The 12134-nt window shown below is 44.0% G+C and overlaps 1 protein-coding gene across 1 annotated transcript in view; it reads left to right on the top strand.

The window, feature by feature from the left end:
• LOC138529593 (phospholipase A2 inhibitor gamma subunit B-like) overlaps window positions 1-12134 on the top strand; it is a 211434-nt gene that overhangs the window by 110496 nt on the left and 88804 nt on the right. The window lies entirely within an intron of this gene.

The raw sequence follows: 12134 nt of genomic DNA, 5'->3' as shown, positions 1-12134 counted from the left end.
ATTTGCAAAAAGTGGGTAGTGTCTTTGACAAAAGTCGAGGTCCTCTGTACTAACGGTTGCAAAAAATAATCTATGTATGTGCCCAAAGGTTGTAGAATACTCTCCGTTGCTGCCACTATTGGTCTTCCTGGTGGTTTATCAATCCTTTTGTGTATTTTAGGAAGGATATATAGATGCGGCATCTTAGGATATGCTGTAAAGAGATATGACTTCGTTTTCTCTGTAATCCACTGATTTTCCACTGCATTATCTAAAAGTATTGATAACTCATTCTTTATTTCCATAGTAGGGTTATGTGGTAATTCCTTATATGTATTAGTGTCTACTAATTGTCTTAGGCATTCATTCTGGTAATCTTCGGTATCTTGTATTACAATAGCACCGCCCTTATCAGCTGGTCTGATAGTAATAGAGTCATCCGAGAACAAATTTTTGATCTGTGAGCGTTCACCTCTGTTTAAGTTATACCTCTTTGGTTTTCCAAATTGAACTTGCGATAGATCTTTCATCACCATTTTTTCAAAGATATCTATTGCTGGTACATGTATTGGGGCACAAAATGTACTCTTAGGTTTGAATTCTAAATATTGACTTGTAGTCTCAGGCACTGGCGCATTTGCTGTTTCTGCAAAATATGTTTTGAGCTTCAGCTTTCGTATGAGTTTGTATACTTCTACTTTCGTCTGAAACTTATTTGTGCTATGAGTCGGTACAAATTTCAAACCTTTTTCCAATGTTTGGACTTCTTGCCTAGATAAAGTTCTTCTAGACAAATTTACTACTAATTTCGACTCGCCTGTTGTCTGGTCTGCACTCCTTGATATCTTCTTCCTCTTCCCTCTTCTTGTCCTTTTCCTCTTTGATCTAAAAAACCTTCTGTGATAGGTTGTGGTAGTCTTCTACCTATTCCTGTGCTGATTGCTGCCTGGATATCTGCACTTTGTTGTGGTCTTATTTCTGCAGTATCTGACTCAGAACTGTTGTTATCACTGGTGGATTTTTTTGTTCTTATATTTGGTTGAGAGTACTTATCTGCCCATGTATATACTTGGTTGTTCAAATAATCATAGGTATCCCTGCGGAACTTTCTAACTTTCCTAGCTTCAAGGTCCTGCTCGTAGCTTTCAAGCTTGATATTAATATCTGCCAATATTTCTGTGAAAGATTCAGTATTAGTTATCTGTGTAATTTCATTTAACAGTACTTCTATTTCATTTTCGAGTTGTCCAATGTTTCCTGATAGTTCTTTGATAGTCAGCAGTATCAGATCTAGTGAGCACATATTGAGGATATGTTCCCACTTTTCGACAAAATCCTTGCTCTCTTTGCATAAGGTTGGACGTAGTGGTATCCTCAGCCCTCTTGGGATTCTTTGTACTTTATAATATCTGCCGAGTGTGACAGCGTGCAGTTTTCTGTTAATTAATTTCCTAATTGAATATTCAAGTTGCTTAATTTTACTTGTCGGGTCATTAGTTGCTTTGGTGCGTGCTGTATCCTTGATCAACCCTAATATGGCATCTGCCTTGTCGGCTGTAAAGCCTAATGTTTTCGCCCTTTTATCTGTTAAATGCTCGATATATTCATATGACATTATTAACAGTGGTGTGCTGCAACCCAAGAAAAATCCACGGATGAAGAATAAAAAATTAGAAGTCTTTATGAGGTTGGGTGAGCACAACCGATATTAGTCCATCTTCTGATAATTACAGTAAGTTTTATTAAACAAACTTCGGGTGCAAACCCGCTGTAGAAAGTGCCTCTGTGGAATGGCACTGTGAGAAACTATGTTCGAAGACCTTGGCCGTGAAGCCAGCGGTGTGGGCTGCACTCCTATGCCCACTAAATAGTGGATTCCTTTAGTTAGTAATGGATTTGAGTCCCAAAAACTTAAGAATTATATGCACTACAATTCTTTTTCATGTAGTTAATCCAATGCCTTTCGGGCGAATACTGATGCATCAGCGCAGATTCACACCCTCACTCTGATGGATCACCACATGGCAAGATCCTAGGCTGGGGTGTATGTGATATGATATGGCATTTATAACGCGCCTATACACAAGTGTTTTAAGGCGCGAACATGTGTGTTTATTGAGCTCCAGAGATGTCAGAGACAGTCGAGATGAATGTGACGGGCCATGCATAGCGCCTCTAAACACTGCCTTCACACAAAGAAAACTCGGGTAACATCGAGTTAAAGTGACCCGGATGATGTGGGGGTAGTGTAAAGAGAAATGCACTGGGGATAGACTAGGGGTAGACTATAGGGTCATACATAAAAAGAATAGACCATACGGTTACATTTGAAACATATGTAAGGGGCTGCCCGGGGTGTAGGTTAGGGTGAGTTGGATTTGGGTAGGGCAAGGCACCATCGGAGCTGTTGAACATGGTTTCCACACACACATTTTTGATGATGTAACTTTCATGTCACCATTATTACAATTCACGGTTCATTGTGGCTATATCTTTACTGTGGAAATCCAAATGTGTCACCTTTGTCGTTGAATCATTATCTGGATTTATGCAATGTACTGACCATGTTACCTGCACTGCAATGTACTGACCATGTTACCTGCACTGCTAAGTGTAATGGGAAATTGAGGGGGGCCTCTCCAAGGGGGTGTGGCCTGACGGGCTGTAGGCAGCTTAGGTAAGGTTAGTGCCATTGACCCCGCCAGTCATCCATTCGCAGCTATCATTGCCCTCGGTGATCCCCGCATCTCTTACACAAAAGCAGGCACTAATTTAACTAAGTGATGAAGCGATCAAGCCGGCGTCACCATTAAGGAAGAAAAGGCAAGGCCGCTTGAAGCCAAGGCCTTTTTTCCTAAAGTCTGAAACTCTCGCACATGATCTCCAGATTCACCTTTCGACCTTCACAGACATCAAGAAGAATTCATTTGGACCCTATCGGAAGAGCAGTCCTTTCCAAAGTCCTCTGCCAGTGGTGAGGACAGGTGTTCCAAGGCAAGGCAACGCAAAGCTCTGACCTCTACCCATCCCCAGGACACATTGCCTAGGGCCAAGGCCTGACTCTGCTAGAAACCCTCTCTGGTATAGGAGATATCGGGCTGTGAAGGACTCGAATGACCCTGGAGTCCACTGCAGTGTGACTCACAGCATCCAGAGAGCCAATGTGGCTATGTCTCCTGTTGTCATTGCTCAACACAGGACCCAAAGTGCTGCCTTTGGCATACACTACTGCTGTTGCTGCATCATAGAACTGACTAGACACTGCATCACTCCAGCAGAGCCTAGTCACCTGTCCTGCGCAAGCAGCAGCGCACTGTGCAATTTCGAACTGCTGCATTGAAACATCTAACGACGCGCCAAGACGTTGCATCTGTACTCGATTAGAACAATTGGATCATCGTGTCACTCATAGCCCGGAACCAGGAGCACTTATCGTTTCGAACCACTCATTTGTGATAAATGCTCCTGGAGAGCCATCGACCCTCATAGCTCAACACCACCTACGAACTGCACTGAGCACTGCTCAAACCCACTTGATACCAACTAGCTGCTTGGGATCAACACGACTTGCTGCACTTGAACCAACTGCGAGCTGCATTTTGAAGTCTGTTTCAACCTCAATGAACCACCTAAGAACTGGAATTGGTTAATAGAACCCCTGTCCCCTTGGTCCATTTTTGTGCCCCTAGTGACTGGTTCATTCCCTTGTGCCCCTTTTTCTTAAAGAAACATATCCCTTGAGCGACATTATTCCAATTCTTACCTTTGTCCTCCCTGCTAAAGAATACAGAGTGCCCACACATATTTGATTAGCACTTTCTGTCTTCTTTTACAGGGGCGGGTTTGTATAGTGTTTTTATTAATTAGTTAATTATAATTGATTTGTTTAATACATGTTTTATAAAACCTTGATTGGACATTCTTTTATTTTGGAACATGTGTAATATTGTTGTTTGGGTTGCTGCTGTCTTACATTGCTACTCCTTAGGCCCACACTACCCAAAAGGTGAAGGAGGTATGCCTCATCGCGGTGCCGGTTTTACTTGCATATTTGGGAATCACTGTTCCTTTGTAGAGGTGTGGGGGCTGAGCAGGTGATTTAGCCACTAATCATCCTTGTACTCCTGCAGAGCAGAAGGCTTCTCGTCACATGGAACATACTCAGAAAGGTGTCTCCTCTCTCCGACATCCCCTTCTCCATCTCATGGAACTTTAAAACGTCCTCCCCCACACCTCTTCCTCATAAACCTCTCCAGGAGCAGCGCCCCCTCTCGTTGTTAAACCTCTCCCCAGGGTAATTCACCTCTCGCTTTGTCTTCAGTATCATCTGTTTTGCTGATATAAATGCATCCGTTTCCTCCTTCGCTTCCGCTTCTCTACGTGCAACACAAGCTAATCCATCAGACCCAACACTCGATGGCTCTACACTGCCTAATATTAAACGGCTCCAAAAGGGGGGCGGGGGGGTTATCTTTGTCTACTGTCCCACTGTTTTCAATGTACTTTCTTTCTCCTGAGCTCACTCCATCATCCAAGGCTCAGAACCTTGCAGTTTTCTTTGACCACAACCCTAAACTCAAGCAGATCAGTAGAGCCACTGTATACGGAGTGAATCTCATTTTTGACTGTTTAGGCTGACGCTTATCATTTGGGCTGGTCTGGAAATAACGAAGCTATCATGAATCGGCACACGTGTGTTGTGATGTCAACTGTAGTTTTCTGCTACAGCTTGCCGTCCTCCTTCCCTTGATCTCCTTTATTTATTTCTGAGGAGAAGACTGATACTTTGGGACATGTTATCCCCCTACAATACTGCGACACAGATTGTATAGGCAACAACTGACACTAAACCCGTACCTTCCTGTTATGTTTGTGTTTTTCTGTCCCTGTATTGTGATTTCCCTGTGTGCTTAATGTGGCCGCCCCCCCTTCTTTTTGTCCTTGGAACGCAAGGCAAACACACTGGCGTGTCGTGTATGCCTCCTCAAAATATACATTGTTCTCTCATGATAATGGTTACTTACTTCGTGGCAATAGGGGAATCATTTTTGTAAACTGTAATAAATACATCTTGGATCTCAAGTAGTTGTCCAAGTCCGACTGATAAAACTGAATAGTAGTTGTTTGATCTGCGTGCAATGTGTCACATGCTCACCCTCCTCCAATAGTAGTTGGACGACTTTGTATTCATTTATGGTTGGCTTGGAATTCGACTGTACTGACATAACGGGTATGTTAATGCAATGTTGAAGCAAAAGAAGACCTGGCATCGACATTTCATAAAACCTTATTAACCGAAATAAATGTTTTGGTGAATATATTGTGACAAAAAACCAAAATCTAGACTTTTACAATGTCTTCCATTTACCAACCCTGACACTCCCCCCAAGATCTTTCCCCAGTACAGGATTGGCTGCTCTTTCCTCTAACCACAACATTCCTTGGTATAATCTAGCCCTTTTCCTAACAACGATGTTACCCCATTGTCCGTGCAAAATGTTTAGTTCATGTCTTCGACATTTGTAATGTCAGTGATATGTGATGCAAGACCTTTTTTCTCGAACAGAAACCCCACCCACCTGTCGCTGACAGACCAAAAGTGCACCTCTCCACTTTCTCCATGGTGTGGCGCTAGGAGAAAAAAAAGGCACAGCTCAAGCGCAAGGTTTTGGCCAACATGATGCCTTGCCCACTGTCTGGCAGAGAAGGCAATACATGCCTCAAGGTGCACTTCCCCCGCAGAACAGGAAACCAACTACATCCATGAAACGCTCCCAACACCTTACATCGCACGGTAGCTTTGGGAGAGCGCCTGCAAAGGTGGAGACATTGAGACGGGGGCTGGGGTGGGGTGGACAGTGAGAGAACTGAGGGGGGTACACCTGGGCACCGGCTAAACTATCCACAGAATTCACTCTGCAGGATCTTCTGCTGACATGGCAGCAGCCTTACACTGCTTCAGGCACAGGAGCGCCTTTTGTAAAATGCCTGCCAGTGGCGTGCACCACTCCGTGTGACTTGCGCATCTGCCAATGGGATGTGCAAACAGTCACCTGCTCGTGTGATTTAAGAGGTGAAGTATCTCTGCTACCACTGCATAACTTATGTAGGTGATGCCGCCAAGGGGAGAGGCGTCACTGGAAGTCAGCTGTCAGTTTACTAATGTCACGTGACTTGAGTCTGGCCCCCGCCACTTAATACATGCAGGCCATAGAGAGAACAAGCACCCAGGCCGTTTTACTGTTTGTTTTATTTCCATATATTGTCTCAACATGAACTTCATTATAAAGAAATCAGTAAATCAATGAATAAATATGTCAATTCGGGTGGATAGGGTATGAAGGTGTAGTTGGGTGGGCGGGGCCTGGGTGGGCTGGGCCCTACCCTGGGAGGACGACTAACGGGGAGGCAAGGAAGACAGCCAGTGGTGCGCTTCCCATGATATGTGAAGTTGCTGGAATGGAAGGCATGGAAAGCTAGTGGCAGAAGTCCACGCTCCTGTTGCCTAGGAGACGTGCATGATGCTTGTGTCTGCACATTTAATTGACAATCCTCTGCATCCAGACTGTGCAGGGTGGGGGAAGCCCTGCATGCGTGGAGCCCTTTTGAGGGCACCCAGAAGATTTTGCTGATGAGGTGTTGGTGCAACAGGAAGACACAATGGAGCATGTTAATGTCCGGTAACTGCTTAATGGGAATAACACAACACACAGTGCTGCTCTCTGCTATCCAATTCTCCCAAGGCCAACAGCAAATCACACACCCTCGCAGAGGGGAAGAACACAAAGCACAGTTCTGTATCAGATACCCTCGCAAACGGGAAGAACACAAAGCGCAGTTATGTGCCCCCATATCAAACTCTTCCAGAGCCAGTGCAAAATGCAATGGCTTACAATAGGCAGAGAGGCAGGAAAGAGACTCGCAGTACAACACCTTCAATGACCCTGGGGGCTGGAAGCGCAATCTAGGCCCTGGTCTACCTGTTGTACAACTGCTTGGCCTCCTTTCAGAGATCAGGTGCTGCAAAGAAATTGAGTCTTGGCAAATACCAACTTCAGACTTAAACCGGCAGTAATGGTGGCACTGAGAAGCTCATGGCCTATTGTCACATGAGCAGAGCAGGAATCCTATAATTATTATTTTTTTGTTATTTGTGTTTAATCCAATGGATTTTTTAACAAAAAGTAGAAGTAGAAAACAGCAGACGTACTTAAGATAACATAATATGCATGCTGCCATACTATGAGAGGGACTCGCCTTCAAGGGAAGGTATTGTTTATGGAGCATATAACTCCATGTGAAGTACCCTTGAATACTATAGCTGCGGGCAGGCCTTCTGGTGTAAAGAGGGCGGCAGGAAGCCTGTGGTGAGCAGTTGCTCCTGGCGCTGCCCACCCATCAACCGCTGCATGAGAGGAAGGTACAGCGGCCTTACCAGGGGGACATGCCCTGCCCGTCTCTGTGGTTCAGGTTTCACATATGTGTACTCTGCACATTCACAATAAATGACCCATGTTTTTATATTTTGTGAAGTTGCAGTTAAGTCTATGTGAAATAACATTTAGGATAAATAACTCAACTGACTTACTGTTTAACAAGACACTTTGTGCAGAACAGGGCATGACTGGTAAATTGCCCAAGGAAAATAAATGTGGCATAAGCAAAAATGATACTTTCAATAGTCGCAAAATACATTGGTGGGGAGGATTGAACCCGCAGCTTTGGAGCATTGTAAGCTCTGGTCCAGCTATGACGGGAATGATGCACAACGGAATGCACTTTGACCTCTACTGAATGTGAAGAAACAACTGGTAGTGAAATAAGAACTTGACTGCTGCACAGGAGTATTAGCGATACATTGGGGACAAAATAGTGGTTCAATGTGTTGGTGGGATAAACATTTTTTTTGTACATAAAAACAAATAGGTACAATGTGGCTCTCATCAAAAGTCTTTATTCGAATTGATTATATACAATTCATAAAAGTGCATATTATAATGCAGCAGTTGAATATCTAGAAGGCATAAAACAAAGTCAGAAAAAAGTTACATATGCATCTAAATCGGGGCATCAATAAACCTTGGTCGTAGTTGAATTGGTTTTCACAAGAAACGATTTAACGCTCTAGAGACCCATGGCTCTTTACATAAAATCAGGAGTTAAAAGCTGGAGCACACTGTCTTACGTTAATAAGTCTAAGAAACAGAATTAAATATGTTGCGTGCAAATGTGCATATATTTCGAGCACAGCAATACAAAATGGAGGCTGGTCTCTCTTTTATCAGGGCAGAAGGGCCAACAAGCATTACATGATTTTACATTAGTCATCCATAAGACAAAATAAGTGTTTAAAGGCAATACATTAAAACGCAATCTAGTAGCAGCCCAGCGGTCTTGTAAACGCAAATTGGTTCTCGCTCTTACATCCCTCCACGGAGCCACTACTACACCCAATGTCGCTCGCCTTATCAGTTTCTGGACACGCTGTGCAGCTGATCATGGTGGCCCCACAGCAGCCCGAGTCTCTGCATTCCTTTGAACTATGCCCGGATTCTGCTGCGCTAAGGACGCATTGCATTCCGCTCCCGCACTAAATGTAACTACAGTGCCTGCATCACCCTTTTCCGGGGCATGTCTCGAGGAATGCCTACCGCATTGTTTGTAACCATATCATGGCCGGACTACCTGTATTCATACTTCTTTTGTCACATCTGCTTGTTTGCACGCCTGATGTAGCCCTCCGTGTCCTGAGGCGAGGCTTGACAAAGCGTGCCCCTACCACCTACCATTACGCTGTAACGCATTCGATTTCCTTGAACTTTATGAACTGTACATTGTACTGTCTGTAACTAGCGCCTCGATGCCCCTGGGCTTTGTGTGCTGATATAAATGCAACAATAAATAAAAACAAAACATTTGTAACTGGCTGTAGCCCCATCATAGACACAGTTTGGTATCCGAATATCCTGTCCTCCTTAGTGCCCTATCCACAGGGTTGCCCCTTCCAGTTGAGCCAAAGGGCATTGTTGGTTCTTTTATTTGCATTTTTGTCATGTTCAAACTACAAACCACAATATGCACATTTTCAAAGCAGTTATGTTTTGGAATACATGGTTACAGCAAGGTGTCTGATTACTTCCTGATCTGGCAGTCACATGATCCAGTAGATTATTAGTAGGAACTGCCTCATTGTAGGAGTGTTTTGATAACCATAGCTTTAGCGGGGCACTCTTCCACAACTCCAATATAGGGTGAATTCCAAATTCTATATAAAGTTTATATCTGGGTGAGCATGCCAGTAAACCTAATGGCTTACGAAGGAAGTGGTTCTGAACTGTCTGTAGCTTATTTGGTACCTCAAAGCCCCACGGCACCTAACATCCCAATTGCCCTAGGACGTGCAGTATAAATGTGCATTATAACTGGAAATGACTGTAGAAATAACAAGAGTTTATTGATTGACCCTATACTTTGTTTCATCCTTGTAGTGACAGTAGATCCATGTCCTAAGCCCCATAAGTGTTTTGTAAACATCACATCCAGGTAGGTGAAGTGGTCTTCTTCAGGTATTCTGTCCCAAAAAGTAAAATGCCTGGTCAGGTGTATTTTGTTAGGGAGAAATCTAATTAGGACCGACTTGGCCGCGTTGCCCTCTAGCTCATGATTGTTGATACATTTCACATTCCTGGTGATCAGTTTCTGCAACGAGCAAGAGGTCCTTGCAATAAGAGCAACATCATCTGCATATGACAGGACCGGTACTCTTCTATCGCCCAAATGGGGAACATCCACTTGTTCGTTTAATAGAGCCATTTCTAATTTACTTTTATATAGGGAGAACAGCAAGGATGCCAGCACGCAGCCCTGCCAAACTCCTCTATTAACCTTAATCAAAGGCGTCTAATCGCCCAATCACACCACTCTAACCTTTGAACTATTATCTCTTTGGAGTTTAACCAGAACTCTGAGCATACTTTCCGGGATGCCCCTATCACAAAGCACTCCCCACAGCTTTGATCTGTTAACACAGTCAAAAGCTGTGGAGACTCGAGATCCATGAATGCCAGGGGTCCCTTTGTACCACGCACTATCACCACCGGAGTGGTCCCCTGGCGTGAGTGGAGGTTGCAAGAAACTGGTATCAGTCCAGCACCTGATTTGCAGTGGCAAGTTCTCACAAAAACCCAATTGCGAAGCCATTAAGATATTATGTGAGGCCACCCACTCGCTTAAATCATACAACAACATATGTGAAAAGATCTTAAAACTACTGTCCAAATGAGATGTTGGGTGATATGAGGCTGGGCACAAAGAGTTTCCTTTTTTCATAGATTGGGCATATTATCTTATCCTTCCAAGAATTTGGAAAGGCATCCAACTCTAGCTGATTTTTATATACCGATCTGCTAAGCCCAATATGATTAACAATGTAAAAAAGTGACACAGACTAAAAATATACATCACGTTTAAAAAAGTCTGAATATGCTCCATTAGAGACAGGGGCTGTCCCGGCCTTTGTACCAAAATGGACTTCATCACTTGAACCCAGGTAAATCTTAGTGTTTGTTCGTGTGCTCGACTCAAAGCTGTACCAGTAGCCTCTTGCAATGTGTCAGCAGTGTCCGTCATCGAAGGTAATCCTGTCACGTTCTGAGCATAGATCAATAAAATGGGCCATCCACGCTTCCTTGCGCACTGTGCTTTTTTCACTACCTCCCAAAACTTGCTGGATTCGCTTTTTCTTGAAGCCTCTGTAGTTCTCCAGGATATGTCCACAAGCTCAGTTTTCCCGGTCTTACTAGCTTTCTTATATACCGATCTGCTAAGCCCAATTCCTTTTGAGACTAGAGTATTATTTTTTTAAGGCAGCCAATAGGTTTTTCTCTGCCAGCCTACAATGCAAATCAACCTTCCTTTCTTATGCACTTTCTTTTTACATTATATGGGTTTCTTTGTATTAGTGTTTCTTTGTATCACAAAGTGGTCAGTCAATGAAAGGAGAACGTTGTCCAACTCGTAGTATGTTACCTGAAAGCGATTGCATATTAAAAGCTCAGTGTTTCGAACTTTCATAATAAAATTGTGTTGGTCGGTTAACTCCTGATTAAAAATTCTTCGAGCAATCCCGGTATGCCGCCTAATAGGCTGGCGTTGAGCGCTAGTGAACTCTCTAGGTAATGTAAGGGGGCTTAGTGAAATTCCCAAACTGTTAGTACCACCCTTTTTCATTATTGAGGTCAGAGGGAGGTGGCCACTTTCCAGTCTAATCATTACACAGACACTCACTATACTAGGCAGAGGCGTTGCTAGGGTGGGGGGCTAACTGGGCTATAGCCCCAGGTCTCTTTGTTGTAGCCTCGGATAGAAACTCAGGGGTTACAACCAAAAAAAGCTAGCTAGCCCCGAGTCCTGACAGTCTCGACATTAGCATAGCCCTGGATCATTTCCAGGCCTAGCAACACCCCTGATACTAGCCCAGCTGCACACAGAGATACAGATATAGTCAATCCAGCTCTTGTCCAGGTTGCCTACGCAAGTCTGCCTTCCAGGCTGGTCACCTTGAAATGACCATTCACGGCTCTTAGCCCATGTTCCACCAGCCAGCACCCGAACTGCAAACCTGTGGTCTGGGTCCTTGTCAAATGATATGGGCCGCTCTACACCAAGGACCTGAACACACACACCATATCATAAGTGGACCTGAATACACACCATATCATAAGTGGACCTGATCACACACCATATCATAAGTGGACCTGATCACACACTGGACCTGAACACACACCATATCACAAGTGTCCTGTGCTGGGCCTTCACCCATACAGACATTGAAATACCCCACTATTATCCGGGTAGTAGAGCAGGGTATATATTCCTGCAAAGTTTGCATTGTTGTAAAACACATTTAGGGAAGTTTTTTTTAGGGCCACTTTTTGCATTATACAAATTCACAAAACTAATTGGGGGTTGTGCCCACCAGTCTCTAACTTCACACACTGTAAAATCCTGTTCTTATTGAATACCAGTGCAGGCGTCCCTGACAAAGAGGAAACCAGGACTCCAAAGCCCCCAGCCCCCCACCCCGCGTTTCGTTCCTTCCTACTTATGCATGCAGGTAAGGCAAGGAGTAATAGCACTCATGGGTAATATCTTCA

Source organism: Ambystoma mexicanum, chromosome 1q (assembly GCF_040938575.1).
Source record: "Ambystoma mexicanum isolate Mex_15411 chromosome 1q, UKY_AmexF1_1, whole genome shotgun sequence".
Classification (NCBI taxonomy): Eukaryota; Metazoa; Chordata; class Amphibia; order Caudata; family Ambystomatidae; genus Ambystoma; species Ambystoma mexicanum.
The sequence above is the reverse complement of the archived record's forward strand: the minus strand, read 5'-3'. Positions and strand labels throughout refer to the sequence as shown.